Genomic DNA, 20,960 nt, shown 5'->3' with positions numbered 1-20,960 from the left:
GGTGTACTACATCCAACTTGTGATGTGCACCAGGGGGAAGATGTAACACGTGCTAGGAACGGGATGGAAGAAGAAAACTTGGTGAATGACAAGAACTCTACGGAGCTGGAACAATGCTTTTGCAGTGTGCACAGTAGTGTTGTGAGTACACGAAAAATGGTAGACATGGCCAGCATTAAAAGAAGTGCCAATCAACAAGCTGGATGTGTACATTAACTCAACATATCTCCACTGGCAGAGCAGGTGAGAAAGCTGTGTAACTGTATTGTAATATGTGGTATGATACAAACAAACAGCCTTTTTGCACTGTGGCATGTGAACAAAGCACAGAACCTGCCATCTGAAAGGCAAATGCATTCCCACTTCCCATAAATACATACAAGTCACGAAGGTACCACACATCAATGTTGAGTTGAAAGTGTATGACCTTAAATACTGTATGTCAGCCAGATAACTCATGTTAAAATCTAGCTTTGAACAACATTGACATATCTCCATTTTATTACAGAGGAAGAAACTACTTCTCCTGACCAGCTGCCTGTTCAGGAAGACCAACCTTCTGCCGATGACATCCTGCCCCTCATGGACAATCACATTTTTCAGCAAATCCTGGATTATATTGTCTTACCTTCTCGAGGAGTAGGAGGGGCTGACAGCATCATTGGGTCTCCAGAAGAATCGCCTACATCCCAACCTACACCATTAGCAAGTTCCAGCCCAGGTCTTGATTCCGAGGACCCACAGGTTGTATTCCAACAGAAGAAGTAGGAGACCAGAGGCAGATGTTGGATGAGGTGCAGGCAGGGATGGAGACCACTGCGGGCACCCTAGAAGAAGTCCGTAGGTGCCTCCGTCCCAATAAGGACACATCAGATGCAATTAGACACATCTACACTCTGCTCCAAGGATTGGAACAGCCCCTGGCTGACATTGCTATTGTCATGAGGCAGAGGCAATAACAACAGCCCTGTCAATGTGACTCCAGTGAGGTAGCTAGTCAGCTGGGGGCCATACGTAACATCCTACAATTCATGGAGTGGAAGCAGCACTCCTAAATTACAACAACGGGTGCCTTCCACCATTGACATTGTTGTTGTGCTAAAAAGCCAGCAGGCCCTCTTAGCGCATTGCTGCCTTCCCTTTTGGCACAGGCAAATGCTGCTGGGGACACGGGAGCCACATCTTCAGTTCCTCATGTGAGTGTGCCTCAGATGCCTCATACACAAACTCCACCACCCCATTGGGAGGCACAACAAACATCAGAGGAGGAAAATGTGGATTTACCCACATTGAGGCAGAGAACTTCTCAGTAACATTTGACTGTGGCCCTTTGTCAGTTTTCTTACTGGACCTGTGTTGAGTAACATGCCATCGCCCTTGTAATCATTCACTGTATACTTTGTGATTGCCCACCTATTGGTCATATCCATTTGTGGACTTTCAGTGTGGCCTACTGTCTCTAATGGCAATGTGCATCTTCTCCTCAGTGGAATATTCCTCTCCTCCATTTGTCTCATGACATGTATCCCCCATGGACTCCATGAGTTGTATATCTGTTGGTGTTTGGACTAAGTACTCCATGGTGGATGATCAGACCCTAAATACACTACCTACTGGACAAACGGAAACTTGTGTCTTACAGCCGTGGCTAAATCTACACAGACTAAGGAAAATAGTTTTTGTAACTCCCCCATGTGCATTTAAATTAGAAGGTATGAAGTGCAACAATTAGCATTAATTCTATGGTAAGGGTGGATGAAGTCACAGCAAAGGTGGAGTCCACCTCCCTGGCTATTAGTCAGAAAACAACACTTCTATGACAGTGAATCGGGGCTAGGATGGACCAAAATATATTGGATGTTTGACAATGCTTTCACATAATCATCCATTCAATGACTGTGGCATAACTTACGCACACATTGCAGCATCATGAGAATGGCTGTTTTGGCCTGTGTGTCCATTCACGGCAGGAGTGCCACTTCCAATATCCAATCACGTGTGAGGAACCCTTATGTGAAAGCACTGCTAACCTCACAGAATTGGTTATGTATGTAGTACACTTAGTCACACATGAAAACAAACACTGCTTGGAAACCCCACAGCATGTGTTCAACATCACCTAACAAATATATGTCAACTCCTATGCAGTTCATCACAAAGCAGTTGTTAAAGTAGCAGACATGTGTTATTCAGATCTAATCCTAATATTATTCATGTAAACCTGACTAATCTAACTTATTTTGCCTATCCTAACTTAAATAATCCTAAATTAGACTAACCTATCTAGCAACACTTAATTTATTAAATCCTACACATATACCACTATAGACATGCTCCACATCCACCCCACCCCCTTTAAGAAACATTTTCACACATTAGTAACATGAACTAATCCCATACACAAACTAACTATACATTCAAAGCTATACAGAAATTTTTATTTTTTATTTTTTTATTATTGTTGTTTTCCAAACATATAATAAACATCACCCCCTTAAAAACTACCCACTCATATCCTCACATAACAAGATAAAAACTATAACATATAAGTCATCACTAACACTACAATATATAATAAACTATCCCTATGCAAATGTTGAAACTAACCTATGCTACTGTACAAAGAGTAAATTGTACATTAAAGAAATGGGGAAGGGCAGGATTAAAAAAGCGTCTCCAATTTGGGCAGTAATCTGTTCCACAGCCTGCTGCAAACTGTTTATGCTCCCCACAATAATGTCTAGTTGCTGCTCCTTTCTAACTACATTTCTCTTTAGTTCAGCCAAGTCGTTCATGGCCTGCTGCTCAATTTGAGATGGCTGTCCTAGGGCTGGTGGTTGTGGCTGTATTGCTATTGCTGTTAGGCCAGCAGAGGTGCTGGGAACTGATCCATCTCCCCCACCATGGGGAACATTGGCTGCATGGCTTTGTCCTGTTGTGGCTGCTCCTTGGTGAGCCTGTTGTTCTGCGTTCCATGTGATGGTGGCCCTTTAACCCAAATGTTTGTGGGCCATCCACTGGTATTCCCAGGCAACATGCCTGAGGTGGCGGTAATGGTCCATCCTGATCCCGTGGGACCTAGCCAGGTCTGGCATCGTGTCGTCTGTTGGCGAGGATGGAAATATGTATCATCCTAAGATGCATTGTACCTATATGATTCAACATTAAACTTTAGTCAACAAAAAAATCACACGTGGCATGTCCTGGCCATCATTTTACATTTTGGGTAGTAAAAATGACAATGACTCTTTGGAAGTACATACCTTTACAAAAATAATGATGCAAAGGTACTCATGTTACAAGACTGTAGGTATATCAAATGGCAGGGTATGCCCAAATATACCTGTGCATGTAATATTACTGAGACTGCTTTGTAAATATGTTGTTGTGTACACAAGGAATGGCACACATACACCAGCTACTCCCTAGGGTGAAACAAGCAGCATGCAATAGTTTTGAGACCGAGATGGAGGGGGACATGGAGGGGGATAGCTATCCTCCCTTCATCCTGGCCTGTTAAATACATCTATGGTCATGACCATGTAAATAGATGGAAACACATCACAGGCTCAACGTACTGAAATATATGCATACTCTAGTGTCTCCCTTTACAAGTCTGTTTGGATTTTAACCTTGGTGCACATCAACCCATCCTTCATGTGATGAGTGTGTGCACAAAGGCTGTAGTTCTCATGTGTATGAGTATCCTGTACTGTACCTTGCATGTCTTTTCTTAGAGTTCATCAAGGATGTAATTTTTTTAAGGTTACCCAGTTTGGGTAATGCCACCAGTAGATGAACTGTGTAATGGCATGTATGCTGACCTCACAGTGCAGACATGCATCTGTTCTTGTACTTCCTAAAATATTAGATTTTTGTGGTCATGTGTTGTTTATAGGTCATTGAGCACAAGAGGACAAGAGTCAGGTTGTTAACTGCATTACCCTTGGTGGACTGGTGATGTGCCAAATCTAGTCATACACAATCTGTCTGCACTGAGGTAGGAATCCTCACATTCTTTGTGGTCCAGACTTAGAAAATGACCAGAAATTTCCATGTGTACAACTACACTAGCAAGATGCAAGAGACAGGCAGATTGCAGTTGACTCATCCAAAGCCAGGTTCACATAGTCTTTCGATCAAACACCATCCAAAAACAAAGTCATGTTGGACATTTATTCTCTGTGTTCCCTTCTCACATGTCACTGATATGTAGCTATTTGAGGGAAGCTATGGTACCCATGATGCATGATGACAGTTCACATGTCAGGATAGATGTGGTCTAAGAAGTGTATCCTAGTACATGTTTGCCATTGACTATCACACAAAGTCCTAACTGAGCACAGACAAAATGTAGATGACACTCACTCGTAGCATCAGGGTCCTGAAATGTTTCCATCTCATACACTGTGTATTGGCCACGTCCACCTACAACACATAAACATGGAACAATGCTCTGTGAATTTAGGAGATGTACAGTGTGTACAAATGAGGCACACTACATTTATGTCACAAATGTCTCTTAAAATCAACACATCAGACATGTAGCATGCGATTTATCAATGTGAAATTGTGTGACATACTGTGCATTCTTGCGAGGTTTACATTCAATTTATGTCTTAATGTTGATATCATGCTTTGGTGAACATGGTTAGATGAGTTGTACTTTGAAAATTTCTGCAGATATAGCTGTTATATGTAAATGTTACGCCCATTGCAAAACATGTTACTGGTCAAATTTCTGTAACTTATTATGGTCTAAATATGTGGGCAATTTCCATAGCACTTGTGGCAAGTCTTTTTGCTGCACTGAATTACACCAATGTGAATGTGGCAGGAAAGCACCATTGTTATGACCTACAATTCATTCCTGTCTTTTACCACTTTTTCAGCGCAGCTTTTGTTGCCTTGCGCCAACACAGGCACCCTTGCACTATTTGCAAGGGTGTCTGTGTTGAATAGAGGATTGGTTTGGGGAAGGAAGGGGCAACTTCCTGCACAATACACAAACACAAGAGGAGTTTTCCTCTTTCGATGTGTGCTACATAACGCAGGACACATTGAACGAGGTAGAAATGAGGAATGTCAAATCATTTACGCCACATTACGCCTTCTCAGTATAGATATATATGCATATACTATTGCCACAGAACCAGGTTTACATCATTTAGTAAATCTGAGGCAGTGTAAATATCAATTGGTGTTGCCTGGGAAACCCCACGCAAAACCCATTGAAAGCCCCCCAGGTGCAGAGTAAACCAAGCCGGCAATTAGAACAGCCTTGCCTTACTCCATATCTCTGAGGCGCACTAGGAGCCACACAAAGTGGCTTAGCAATGTCTCATTAATATGGTTAAGAGGCTTGTGCAACTGAGGTACAAAAGTGGTGAGGCACCAGCGGCACAAGCCTCCAGTAAATATGCCAATATCTGGCTCAATTGTTAATCCAGGTTGTGTTATGGATGCATTACACACTCAGGGAATGACATACACTGGCTGGTTTATCCAGTCTACTGTTAATTGGCATCTTGTGGGCAGATTGACTGGCTAGATATGTAAGGCATGTTGATCTGCTATATGACACATGCTGATATTTGCAGGACAACATTTGCCATACAGAAATACCCACCAACCACCATATCATGTTGTGGAATACACACATCTGTTGTCTGGGCTTGGTGTCTGGAACAATATGTATCGCACATGCACAGTACCACTGCACATTAGTGTTTGTCTACATTATTAGCCTATATATCAAAAGGTCAACTTGGGTAGTCAAAAAAAGCCTGATTCCTTCCAAGGAGGTACATGTTTACCTTTAGCATGCAGCACATTATACTGAGGGGTTTAGTGAACCTAGGTTGTGAGTAAGCATTCACACAAGATGCTCATCTGGGCATTTCATTATGCATTCTGCCACTATCACCTGGAATGCATTAGTGCATGTTACCTTGGCAGAAGTTATCTTGCACATAGTCATTGCTTCAAAGCAATTGTTTTATTTCTTATCTCTTTGTGTCCTGTTTCTACCAACACATATCAATGGAGCTGTAGGAGTGACAGCATTGTTTGTATCTGAGTGAGACAGATCAACACAATCACATACATCCATGCCAGTTACAATTGCATACTTGCCTAGTGGGGCAAGTGTGGCAGCATTGGGCCTAGGTAGCCAATCATGCACCAGCACAGTTGAGAAATCCACATTTATATGTGTTATGTGAGATACCACTATGATTTTACTATGTGCTTGCAAACAGTGATATAGCATATGTTGACTATATGTTTTGCATGCTGTTCCCATGCACATCATATGTGCCTTTGTTCACAGTCATGAGACCATGGAATGTCATGTGTGCAATGCTGCTCATATGTGTGGCACTTGCGCTGTCTATGTTCTGCTTCTATGGAACTCTGGTCACAGATAGTCCTTGCAAATATTGGATGCAGTTGGACTTACTGCTGTCAAGGGTCTGGTCAGACATTCCTGTTACTGATGCATAAGCACATCGACTGCCTCATGTATGAGGCTTTTTTTCCCCTTATTGAGTGATGGTGTCTTAGTTGTGTGCCATATGCTGCTCTGGACCTTGATTTCAACATGTATGTGTGAAATAGGTGTGGTCCTCTGCTATTGGCCTTCAAAGGAGAAATGTACATGATATATGTCATTAACAGTGTGTGTGTATGTGACCATTGTATGTTAGGCATCACATTAGCTCTGGGATGTTCAGTGTCCTAATCAGTATCTCAGCAATGCTCCATGAGGCAACACTTTTATTCTTATAAGTAGAGATGAAGGTGTGCAAAAATGAATAGCCAGACCATGATATGGTGATTATTATAGGTGTTTATTTAAATTAGTTAACTAAAGTGGTGAAGGTGATTATACTTAAAAGAAATTGTTGACGATATGTTGCCGCCTGCGTATACCAGCGGCCGTGTTCTGTAGTTCCCCCTCATGTTGCAGGCCAGCATCCTTCTCTTCCTCCTCTTCAGGCATGTGTGGCTCTGGTTCCAGGAGGGGAATGTTCCTTTTGATGCAAATGTTGTGCAATATTGCACATGTTAGGATGATCCTACAGACCATCTCCGGCGAATATAGGAGGCTACCACCAGTGATTTTGAGGCACCGGAACCTTGACTTGAGGATGCCAAAGGTCCTCTCGACAATGCTGTGTGTCCTCCTATGTGCGTCGTTGTAGGTATGCTCTGCAGCAGTACTCGGGTTGCCAAATGGTGTCATAATCCATGGCTGGATGCCATACCCCTGATCAGCTGCAAGAGAAAATGAATGGGATCATGTTGATGTAGCTGGCCCTATTGAAATGACCTTTCATGGCAGTAGTTGTCTTGTGTTGTCTGTGACTCTTTTGTGTTATAATGTAGCATCCTAGGCTTGTAGGATGTACCATCTGCATTGTGTTGTTTCCTTGGCTGAACGAGTGTTTGTCTGCTAACCGGTTGTCAGCAGTATGTTTTGGGATTTGCAGTACAGTGTGCCCTCCCTAGCATTGTGACTTGTGATACAGGTGTCCGTGTGTCTTCACTGGGGGTGAGATGATAGTTCCATACACAGGTTAAAATTGACAGTGGTGGTAATACGTTCATATCAATGTACCCTGTACATCCCATACATTTAGACTTATGCAATGGATTAATGTAAAGGTCATTGGGACACTTACATTTTGCAAGGTGACATTTAGGCAACCCACTCCTCACGTTGTGATCTTTGACGTCTTAACATTAGGCTGTACAGTAATTTCCAATGTATGACAGGTTCAATGGTGACTTAAGAAACATGGCTAGCGATGTCATGACCTCAGTGTGTTCCTGTCCACATGTTGCTGTTGTGGTGTATGTGTTGTGTGTCCTAGAGGGTTGCTGTGCAGTGTGTATATAAGTAGGTTTTTGTACTTACCAACAAGTAGTCCATTGCCATACCGTCCATCCTGGAAGTGTTCATTGATGGTACAGTGACGGAAGATGAATGAGTCATGGACACTCCCAGGATATTTAGCCACGATGTTGGTGATCTATCCCTTGTGATCGACTATGGCCTGCACGTTGATGGAATGTGTGTGCTTCCAGTTGCGGCAGAGGTGTTCAGTTGCAGCAGGTGGCACAAGGCGTACATGTGTGCAGTCGATTGCACCAAGGACATGTGGGAACCCACTGATGAGGTAGAACCCCTGTTTTTTTTCCTGCTGCTTCTGCAGTGTGTTAGGGAAGCAGATGTGGCGGGGTGTCAGTCCAATGATGGCATCCAGTACTTTAGGCAAAAAGGCTGAGAATGATGGTTGTGATATTCCGGCAACCAGGGCACCAGTTGTTTGAAAAGAGCCACTTGCCAGCAGGTGAAGTACGGCAAGCAGCTTGGTTTCTGTTGGGATGGTGCGGGGTGTCAGCAAAGTGGGGGCCAACTGCGGTTCAATGTAGCGCAGCAGCTGCTGAATGGCCTGTCTGTTCAACCGGTACCTCTGGATGATGTCGTGTTCCCCGAGGCCCTGAAGGGTTGTTCTGGGGCGGAATATCCTCTCCTGCCTTCTGCACTGCCTTTGGGATCCCTGCTGGTGTTGTTGTAGCTGCTGTTGTTGCTGCTGGGCTCTGCGTCTGCGTGCACGCTCAATTAGAATCACTTCCATGTCTCCCTGTTGCTGCTCTGCTGTTGCTTCTGTGTGTTCTGATTAAATACAGGTGTGTTTGCCCCATTTTAACGCCTGCCCTGAGCCAATCATATGATTAACGCAAGGCGGGTTGCTGCATCCAAAAAATGACGCACACGGCGGAATTTTGTCGTCCGCAGCATCAGGCGTCAAAGTTTAAATACGGGGCAACATTTGCGCTGAATGTGCGTCAAAATATTTGACACACATTCGGCGCAGATGGAGTATAAATATGCCCCTGAGTGTTTTGGTGTCTACAGCGACTGTGAAATAATATTACTTATGGAAAGGTAGTGTTCATTACAAGATTGCCTTTTTTAACATTCTTAAAAAAAACATATGTTTATGTCCATCAATATGACTCATGTATCTGCAAAAATGTTTTGTTCTATTGTGTCTCCACTGGGCCCCGGCAATTCTGTGTACATTTTGGCCTTGGTACTCATCTTCCTCCTCATCCTCATCTGTGCCTTCCTGGTCCTCCTTTCCCTCGTCCCTTGGGACATTGGCCCACAAACATGTTATGCAATATACAGCACACAAGAATAATTTTACATACCATGTGGGGAGTGTAGCAATTTCCCCCCAGACATGTTGAGGCAGAGAAAGCGGGACAAGTGGACTCCCAAAGTATGCTCCATTATGAACTGGGTTCTGCCAAGTGCATTGTTGAAGCTTTGCTGGCCCTCCATCTGAGGATGTGCAAATGCGGTCATGACCCATGGCCGAAGACCATATCCTTCATCTGCTAAAAAGACAGGAGAGGAGACACCAGTTATTGATTATTATGGTCGGTGGACCCACATTCAAGTACTTGTCTGCTATGTGTCCTCAATGACTCATACACATTTCCACCAGTATGGGACGTCCACTGACATTGTTTGATATACATGCTCTTTCATTGTTGGTATGACTGGCACAGTACTACACAAACAAGTATACTGCCCTGTGTGATACACTTAGCATGTATAATCCTTCTTACTGCCAATGCCATGAATGTGGAGAAACTTTACTGATATGGAGAGTCAGTTCTCTACTGAGGAGGCACTTCTCTTTATTATGCTGGTTTGGGTCTACTCTGGCATTTCTGACCTACTACATGTCTCAAGCTTCACCAGTTACCCAGTGCAGATGATGTGGTACCAATCATTCACACAGATTTAGATGTGGCAGTAGTAGTCACTGATGTTCAGTAGCTACTGCCATGGATAGACTAGTGAGTGCATGTCAATATTGGACATCTGTGTCCACTATGTTGACAGAATGCAAGGGAACAGATATTTGGGACTCTTGCGCTGTACAAGGCAACTGGTAAACTATCAACACTGCATTGTCTCACCGAGGAGTAAGGGCAGTGTTGGGCATATGTTTGGCCTGACAGCACAGTCCTGAGTTTGCAGGCTGCACTGGCACACAATTGGCTGCATAGCACCAAAATAGGCACATTTTCAACATAGTGAATGTGTGGCAGCATTTCCTGATGTACTTTGTGCATGAGGGGTTACCTTATTGCACAGCCTGAACCCTTAAAAGTCTGATAGAGTCGGTCTTTGTGCCACATAATGCACCACACATGGGATGGCAAGAGTGTTTCTGATTACATGTAATTTTGCCTGATAAACATGACCTGGGGAGGAGCAATTATTTGAAACATTTCTCAGATTCTGTTGGACCTAGCCCTTTTTCCAGGGTTATCCCCAAACCTTTTGTCTCTTCCTCCTATTTTTTGTGACCTGTTTTGTTGGCTTTAAGACTCAGGGCACTTTACCTCTGCTAACCAGTGCTAAAGTGCATATGCTGTCTGTTTGAAATGTATTACATGTATTGGCGATTGGTTTATGCATGATTGGCATACTTGATTTACTAGTACTACTAAGTCTCCAGTAAATCATATGCTGCTAGTGGGCTTGCAGCACTGATTGTGCCACCACAGGAGTAGCCCTGTAAACATGTTTCAGACCTGCCACTGTAGTGCCTGTGTGTGTGGTTTCAAACTGACATTTCGACCTAGCAAGTGCACTCACTTGCCAGGTCCAAACCTTCCCTTTTACCAAATGTAAGTGACCCTAAAGATAGGCCCAAAGCTGCCCATGGCCAGGGTGCAGTGTATTTAAAAGGTAGGACATTTACTGTTTGTTTTACATGTCCTGATAGTGAAATACTGCTAAATGAGTTTTTCACTATTGCATGGACTGTCTCTCCCATAGAGTAACATGGGGATTGCCTTGAAATATCTTTTAAGTGTAATTTCCCACTGGGAGCAGACAAGGTATTTGGGGTCTCTGAACTCACAATTTAAACATACATCTTTTGGTGCAGTTGCTTCTTTCACTGTAAGTTTGAAAATGTCCGTTTTAGAAAGTGCACATTTTCTTGCTTAAACATTCTGTGCCTCTGCCTGTTTGCTGAATACATGTCTGGGTCAGGATGACAGTTGGGCTGTTTGAGTATTCACTCCAGACAGTCACACAAAGGATGCTGAGATGTGCCCTGCATATCCTGATGGCCCATAACCAGGCTGATGGGTCTTCCTGAGCTAGAGTAGTGGGAGGAGCAGACATTTGCATTTGAATAGGGCTTTGCATGTCCTAACACAAAGCAATATCTAACCCCCTTGAGTGTGTCTAGGGCCAGGGCAGGGAAAGGCAGGGTGTTGCGCACTGCAAAGACTTCTCTTTGAAGTTTACCTACTTCAAAGCCAAAAATGGGTATAAGTACTGGACCTGTGCACCCACATAGTTAAAACACTTCTAGGACTGATGGCATTCTGCCAGGAAGAAGATCTGGATGCTGTAGGAGGGACTGCAACTCTGCCTGTGGCTTTGTTGTGCTGGCCTCCTGCTTGCTGCTTCTGTCCTGGAAGAGAAAGGATTGGACCTTTCTTTCTACATCCAGCTTTTCAAGGTTATCCAAATGGCTTGAACTGAGCTTCCCTCCTGGGAAGAAGACTTAGGACCATCAAAGACTTCACCTTTCAGCGTCTGGGCTTTCTTGCTGAGAGTCCTGAATTGCCAAGTGGTACCAAATTCAGTGCCTGGGCCCTTGGAAGTGAGCCCTAGTGCAACCAAGAGAAGACCAAGCACATCGACTCCAGAGTGACTTTGGAACTAGCGCCACTGTCTGACTCCGCACCATGGCCTGCACCGGATCGATGGACCCTGCTGAGTGCAACAACTGTGACCTGCATCACAGGCCTGACACCAGCACAGCACCTCCAAAGTTCTACGACAGCGTGAGTCCCGTGAGCCATGGCACTGATGTCCATGACACTCGACTCTGCCACAGCACCTGTGATGTGATTGTGACACCGCAAAGTCAAAGCCTTGCACCTTGACACTGCTGGATTCATCAACTGTGTTGGGTCGTAAAGAACCAATGCCTCGCCACCGACACCACATCACCTTCCCTGCAACTGTAAAGAACCAACACCTCACCTCTGCTGCCTAGCAGTAAGGAACCAATGCCTCACCTCCCCATTAGCAGTAAGGAACCGTTGCCGACTTGGCTCCAGTGGTACCTCACCTTCTCAACTCTGTGGAATGTCTTTGTTTCCTCATCGTTTTCCAAGGTACTGCACTCAGGGCCCACACTCCCTTGTGAATGGTGTTGGACTTTTGGAGACAACTCCTTCAAGATGTTGTGATAGCCCCAGTTGGAGCTATTGTATTTCGAAGCGCTATACTAAGATTTAATCTTTAAAAATTCATATCTTTACTTGTGTATGTTAAATTTTTGTCAGTTTGGTCTTGATTTACTTAGATAAAAAATGGTTATTTCTCTAAACTGCTGTGGAGTACGTTTGTAGTGTTTTCACTATTTACCATGTGTGTGTACAAATACTTTACACGTTGCTTCTGAGATAAGCCTGACTGCTCTATCCAAGCTACCAAGGGGGTAAACAGGGGTTATCTTATCTGTGTGACTCCCTCACCCTGATTAGAGTGAGGGTTCCTACTTGTACAGGGTACAAACCACTGCCAACCTGAGATCCCATTTCTAACAGTTTTGCTGGTATTGGATACATGACATGCCTCATGACCTTCCTTTAACACAGTGTTGCAACACAGAATTTTTCAAAGTGTTGCATTGCTGATGACCTGTCTACCATTTACAGACACATACACAGAGGATTAGCATGTTTTAATATGTGTGACTTGCAGGGTTGCATTGCACATATGCCATGTTGTATGGTGCAAGTATGAGGCCACGCCCTCTACATATGTACTGTCTCAGTCACCCAAACACAGAGATGGCTACTTTATCATACAGAATTTAGGTCTGTCATGTACTTCAGTTGTACTTACCTACCAGTAGGCCATTCTCATATCGCCCATTCTGGAAGCGCTCATTGATGATGGAGTGCCTGAAGATGTAGGCATCATGAGCAGTCCCCGGGTATTTTGCCACCAATGAACATCTGCAGATGGTCCACTTTTCACTGCAAGTTGATGGAATATGTGTGCATCCTATTGTGGTACAGATGGCAGGTAGCAGCTGGGGGCACAAGTTGCACTTGTGTGCAGGCCTATGCCCCCAACACATGTGGGAATTTAGCAATGACATAGAAGCCTTACTTGTTTTCCATTTGTTACTGCTGTGTGTTGGGGAACATGATGTACTGGGGTGTCAGGCTTATGATGGCATCCAGGACAGAGGGTAGGAATGCAGAACAGAATGGCTGAGATTCCTGTCGCTCTGGCTGAGATGGTTTGGAATGACCCAAATGCCAGCATGTGGAGTACTGCCATCAGCTTGGCCTGCGGAGGGATGTTGGTGCACCTCTGGGATGTTGACTGCAGCCTTGGTGCAATCTGGTTCAGAAGTTGTATGATGGATTCCCTTCTGAGGCTGTAGTAGGTGACGACCTCCTTCTTCCTTTGGTCAATGAGGGTAGGCCTTTGGGGGTTTATCCACTCCCTTATCCTGTGCTGCCTCCGTGGTGGTGGTAGTGGTCTTCTCACTGCTCCTAACTGTGGTAGGAGCACTTCCATGGCGAAGTTGAGCTTGCCAAAAGGCTTTGGGTATGTTCTGTTTTTATCTCAGTGCAAATGCATCAATTCTTATGCCTGGGTTGCCAATGTGCGGGAATTTTGACACATTTCAGTCTCTGCACGCTACATGCCAATCATGTGTCACTTTGCCATGGGCTCGTGTATATCACTGTGTCAGTTAAGCGTTAATTTGTATGTGGGGATGCCTACATTGCAAACGTTTAACATTGTGTGACGCAGCTGTTTCAAGCACAGGAATGTTGTGACACAGGCCAGCAGAAAGTGACACACTGGACCAGATGCATCACTTTGTAAAGCACGGAATGCGCCAACACTGTGTCAAACAAATAAAGCAGTGACGGCGCAAGCTTCTTGTAAATATACCCCTATATGTTATATGTGAAACAGTGTAATCAGATCATTGAATTGACTGAGTTTCCTAAAATTAATTTGAAGCATGAAAGACACATCTGACTTCCACAGTACACAGGCACACAGGCAGGAGGGGGGAGATTAGTTTGTCAAGCATTGAAAAATTGCCCACATTGAAATGTGCAAACCAAAAACTCGAGTAGACCTAAAGCCTTAATCATATCAAACCAAACATTTGTGTTTAATAAAACACAGTAGAAACATTACATTTGTGACTTGTTAGTTCTAATTAGATATCACAATTATTAACTGTGGAATATGTCCCCACATTACCAACCAAAAACTCAAATTGGAACTCAATATAGGCATTTGTCTGTGCACACACTGCCTGAGGGTAGTAGTAGAGGGGAGCTAATTGTTGCTCCCAACCTTGCTTAAAGGCAGGACAGATAGATGAATACCCACCTTGCCCAAGAACAGGGAGAATTCCTACCCTTTTACACCTAACCTTTCCCTAAAGCAGCAGTATAGGTGTTGCCCGCTGCCTTTCCCAATGGTAGAGGGACTGGAGTGGTAATTAGGGCCTCTGTCATCCATCTTCCTTGGCCAAGGCTATTGCAATGTACCCCAGCACATTGCTCAAGGGATGAGTGTTGTCCGCCTATTTTGCCCAAGAGTGGTGGAGGGAAATGTTCACCACTTGTTTTGAAATACGGTAATGGTACTATAAGCCCCTTACTCCCACTCAACTTATCATTATATAGAAAGGTGTTTGATGTCCCATGTCTGTCCCTTGTCTTGCCTAAGCATAGAATAAAGTGTGTGCAAAACCCCTCCACCTTGTCCATTGAGAGCATGGAGTATTTATTTATTGGTAATTATCAAGCCATTTAAGAATGCTCAGAAACAAGAAGGGGACATTAAAGAGGACGAGATGAAAGGGGAAGATTGCCCAACAATGGAGTCATTTTGACGAAGTGGACTTGGTATACCTTGACCTATGGTTTGCAATATTGACTTGTATTCAGATGCACATGGTTAATGTATGTTATGCACCCTTCATCAAATGTATATAATATAGAACTCTTTTGATAACTTGATTATCTTGTATGTCTCTTTTCTTTGAAGTAATTCATATGACAATTCTTTGTGAATGTGTGCTTTACATGTACCTCTAACTGTTACCATAGGGACAGATAATTTCCTTTAAATTCAAAGAAATATATGCATCTAAATGACTCCTGTGGTTGCTAATTACCTTACTTCAGTTAATACCCAATCTCTCAAGGGGTTATTTGGTTGCCCTTTTTCTCTATTGAGTGGAAGATTAACATCAAAGAAAAAAACATGTGACTTTCAAAGAGGCTAAGTAGTCAAATTCTAGATTCTGTTGTCCAGAACAACTATATGGTTCCTCTAAGCAGTCGAAATCTAGGACAGGCATTTTTAGGGGGTTACCATCCACCCGCTAGGTTGCACTCACAAAGGTGTTCTGGGGTCGTGTCTTTATCCTTGAATGGAATTGTGTGCAGTTCTCTACCCTCCATTCCAAGATCCACTTCATATTACAGTCCTTCCAGTCCAGGTGTGTGCACCACCTTCCCAATGCACATGGTCCCTGTAGTCGTGCCCTGGCGGTGGTGATCTATTCTCTCTCTTGACTCTTGGATGCCAGGGCCTTTTTGATCTCTTAATACTTGTCTTCTGGACTTTTCACTCTCTTCGCCCTGACCAAATACTCCGTTCCTGGCTTTCTTCTGTCCCGTCTTGTGTCTACTGGACTCCCAGGTCTTTACCTTTCCAAATCACAATTATGCCTTCCCTGTATTGGTGGATAGCTGACTCCTTGTACCTGGTTGATTCCTTGCATCTGGATCTCTCCCTGCACCTGTGCACCTCCACTAAGATGTCTGCTGTTTCTGCCTGGAGAGCCCATAGCGCAGCAGCTCACAACTGACCTTGCTGCAAAGTCTCCTTGCATTCTACTTTATCCTGTTATTATATTCCAGGCTTGCCTTTTGATTCCTGTTTTTACTAGTATTTGATTCCTGTTCTGAACAGTTATTTATGTCTGTTGCATGTCTCTTGTTCTTCCTACCTCTTTATTCCTGTGTTGTGCCTTGTTCCCAGTTCCCACTCAACAGATCCAGACTTGTCTTGCATATGCAGACTTCTTGTCTTGTATTCTGTGTTCATATTCCTATATCAGTTAATATGAAAATTTCAAGTATTCACATTTCCATGTTTTCCAGTGCTGTCTCTGATCCTTATTCCAGTGTAGCTTTTCCCTGAGCCCTGTTCCAGTGTACCTTCCACTGTTCCCCTTTGTTTTCTTGTTTATTTATCTTGATTTTCATTGCTTCCAAGAGTGCCAGTTAGACTATAAGGCTTGAGTCCTTAGCACAGACAAACACCCAGCACTCCTTTCCCCAGAGGAGTGGCTTGGTGTCTTCCTCAACTCTTTCCGCTTAATCTGCTCCTTGCCTTCTTATCAGATATTTTTCACCTCACAGAGAGATCACTTCAGAGGAACAGAAAAACTATTACCTGTGCTAGTTTATCTGCTGTTTATCTGCTTACCTTTCTTGTGGTTTGTATTTTTGTTATTTTCACAGTTTCCCCTGCAGTTTTCCCAGTTCCCTGCTCACTGCCTGTTCGAACCTGCTTCAGTCCTCAACTTCTGTTCTGCCTTCCTCTGAGCCTTTAGGTGCTCTTTTGTTTATTTGTATTTCCCCTTCTGTGGAACTTCCTTGTTGCTTCAGTCAACCAGCCCCCGTGTTACCTTGCATTGTTCTGAAGTTGCTAGATTCCTGACACCCATGCTTTAATAAGAAAGGTTTTCTAGCCATTTTAATGTTTGGTTTTATCATAGGGATTCCGTTCACGGTCATAACTGTATACTCTGCTGATCAAGGAGTAATCTTTCCAGTTCATTTCCAAAAGGGAACAGTTAACTAAGATTGAATTGCACACCTCTAGAACCTCCCATATTCTGTGGGGCATCTCCCAACATCCTTACTTGACCTAAACTTGTTTAACATTTACATGGAAATTGTCTGCCTAGTCCTGGCAGATTCCAAATTAACTATACAGCAGCATATGCAAGGCACATGCAACTATACCAAAAGGCATTGTGAATAACTTATGATATCCTTACCTTACGAACTTGCCTCAGGACAATACAGCATTGGATGTCAGGCGGTCTAATTATGTGGAATCCACAGAACACTGATTTACTTCTTGTCTCTCTGAAACATTAGCACAGATATGACCCTGCTTCAGAGTCTTAGAAGAAGTAGGAAGGTTTCTCCAAAACTGTATCATAAGCTTTCAGGGCTTCATCTTGGGTAATAGCCTAACGTTATGCCTGCACATGAATAAACTCACCATATGGGTTGTATGACAGAACCATGCATGGCAGAACCACACATGGCTTAACAATGCGGTTGGAACAATGACTGCGTCTTAACCACGCATGCCTTTACCACACATGCCTTTACAACAGTTTCATTGGAAAGCATGCTTAGTAAAGGTATATTTGGTAACGCCATGCATGGATGTGTGATACAACCCCCCCAACCCTCACCCTAAGCCCTAAAACCTACCCTGTCCTGATAACTACCCCACCCTGTTCCAAAAACTACCGAAATCCCTGCCCTAAAACCTACCGTGCTCTGTCCTAAAAACTACCCCAACTACACGCCCCAAACCCTAAAAGCTATAATGCATGTCCTAAAACCTACCCCGCCCTGTCCTAAAAACTACCCCAACTCCCTGCCCCTACTCTAACCACTACCCTGTCCTAAAAACTACCGACCCTCTCCTCAAAACTACTCAACACCCCAGCCCTGCCCTGAAACCTAAAACCTACCCTGCCCTGTCCTAAAAACTACCCAGACCCCCCACTCTGCCCTGAACCCAAACAACTACCCTGTCTGTCCTAAAAACTACCCCATGCTAAAAACTACCCGGCCCCCTAAACCCTAAAACCTACACTGCCATCTCCTAAAAAATATCCCACCTCTGCCCTAAACCCCAAAAGGCACCCCACCCTGTCCTAAAACCTACCTCACCCTGTCCTAAAAACTAGCCTGACCCCATCTTAAACCATAAAAAGTACCCTGTCCTAAAAACTACCCCACCCTGTCCTAAAAATTACCCCGACCCCCACCTCCCCCAAACCCCAGAACCCACCCTGTTCTAAAAACGACCCCAAACCCCGCCGTGAACCCTAAATCCTGCCCTGCCCTAAAATTACCCAACCCCCAGCTCCGCTCTAAACCCTAAAACTTACCTTGTTCTAAAAACTTCCCTACCCTGTCCTAAAAATTACCCCACCTCTCACCCCCACACTAAACCCTAAAATCCCACCCTGCCCCGTCCTAAAAACTATCCTGCCTTGCTCTAAACTCTAAAAGCTACCATGCCCTGTCCTAAAGCCTACCCCGCCCTGTCCTAAAAATTACCCTGACTCCCCACCCTAAACCATAAAACCTACCCTGTCCTAAAACCTACCCTGCCCTGTCCTAAAAACAACCCTGACCCCCCACCTAAACCACAAAAAGTATAGTGTCATAAAAATTACCCCACCCCTCACCCCCACACTAAACCGTAAAATCCTACTCTGCCCCATCCTAAAAACTATCCTGCCTCGCTCTAAACTCTAAAAGCTACCCTGCCCTGTCCTAAAGCCTACCCCGCCCTGTCCTAAAAATTACCCTGACTCCCCACCCTAAACCATAAAACCTACCCTGCCCTGTCCTAAAAACAACCCTGACCCCCCACCTAAACCACAAAAAGTATAGTGTCCTAACAATTACCCCACCTGTCCTAAAATCGACCCTACCCCCTGCCCTAAACCATAAAACCTACCCTACCCTAAAAACTATCACGTCCCCCACCCCGCCCTAAACCCTAAAACCTACCCAGTCCTAAAAACTCTCTCACCCTGTTTTAAAAACTGCCTGACCTCCTGTCCCCACCCTTAACCCTAAAACCTACCCTACCCTGTCCTAAAAATTACCCCAGCCCCCATCATAACCCCACATGCCGCCCTAAACCCTAAAACTTACCCTGTCCTAAAAACTACCCTACCCTCTCCTAAAAACTACCCTACCCTCTCCTAAAAACTGTTCCGCCTTTGCCCTAAAACCTAAAAGCTACCCTGCCCTATCCTGAACCCTTTGCCGCACAGTCCTAAAAACTACCCCGACCGCCACCGTACACCATGAAACTTACCCTGTCCTAAAACCTACCCCACCCTGAACCCTAAACCTACCCCATCCTGTCCTAGAAACTACCCCAAATCCCACCCTGCCCTATACCCTAAAACCTACCCTGTCTCAAAAACTCCCTCACCCTGTACTAAAAACTACGCTGCCCTGTTCCCTAAAACCTACTCCACCCTGTCCTAAAAACTACCTGACCCCCAACCTACCCTGAACCCTAAAACCTACACCGTCCTGACATAAAAACTGCCTGACCCCCAAACCCTGCACTAAATTCTACCCTGCCCTGTCCTAAACACGACCCCGCCCGCACCCTAAACTCTGAAACCTACCCTGCCCTGTCCTAAAACCTATCCCTCCCTGTCCTAAAATCTACCCCGACCCCAACCCCGCCCTAAAACCTAAAACCTACCCTGTCCTAAAAACTCCCCAACCCTGTCCTAAAAACTACTCTGACTCCCTGCTACTGCCCTAAATCCTAAAACCTACCTTAACCTGTCCTAAAAACTACCCCGCCATAAACTCTTAAACTTATTCTGTCCTACCCTGTCCTAACCTGACACCTGCCCTAAACCCTAAAGCCTACGCTGTCCTAAAAACTACCCCCTACTGTCCTAAAAACTGCCCCAACCCCCTGCCTAAACCCTACCCTGCTCTGACCCAAAAACTACCCTTACCCCCTACCGTACCCTTAACCCTAAATCCTACCCCACCCTCTCCTAAAAACTACCCCTTCCACGCGCTAAACAAAAAATGTGGCTCCAGCCGCGTTGCAAGGAGCGTTTCTCCACCATATGAGTTAAATTGATTGTCCTTCGAAATGGGAACTCTGGTACTATTCTAGAGCTTGCTTGAGTGATGGGGAGTGGGCAACTATTTGAGTTTCATGGTCTCCAAAGTTAATTGTTTTGTATTGCTAGGGTATGTGAAATGATTGCTAGTTACATTATTCTGTGGACCTGACCATATACTGCTATAACATATCTGTCACTAAATGCTTAGTCCTGTAACCAATATGTGTACATTGATATTCTATACCGTTGACTATTTTTACACTGGATATAGACGAAATCATGACCGCTCAATGTGATGGCGTATATAAAATACCAATAAAAAGATTCAAACAAAAAATGAGGTGAAATAAAAACCTTCCATCCCACATATAGCTAAAGTAAGCAGCTCACACGTTACATTTCATCTAGATTCTGCTAATCCTGTGATTGCTAGCATGCATTACTCGAAAAGCTTTTACCCAGCTGAGAGCAACCATTTATTCAATTGTTAAACTGACCTCATCAAAAAAGAAAATTCAGTCACTTTATGCCTATCTTGAAAGACTCACACTAGCTACAATGTGATGGATAATTGGGAAATAGCAGCCTGATTTACTCAGCTATTAAATTTCAAGAGACCTGCAAGATTTTTTGAGTTGCTCTGGAGGCCAATGTGGCCAGAGGAGTAAAACTCATTCCTACTCAAAATACTGACATTCATGGCAACATTTGCCATGAAGAACTGCTTCTGTGGGGCAACTGGTAAGCTTTGGAATTATCTACCATCTCAAATGAGAACTCGACCAACCCCTTTATCCTTTAGAAAAGCTTTAAAAATGCATCTTGTTTCTCTGCATTTAAACTTCAGTTATCCTTCCCATGTACCTTACTACTGAGTTACCATTACAGACATGCTCATTTGTTTTTACT

Source organism: Pleurodeles waltl, chromosome 1_2, assembly GCF_031143425.1.
Source record: "Pleurodeles waltl isolate 20211129_DDA chromosome 1_2, aPleWal1.hap1.20221129, whole genome shotgun sequence".
Lineage (NCBI taxonomy): Eukaryota > Metazoa > Chordata > Amphibia > Caudata > Salamandridae > Pleurodeles > Pleurodeles waltl.
The sequence above is the reverse complement of the archived record's forward strand: the minus strand, read 5'-3'. Positions refer to the sequence as shown.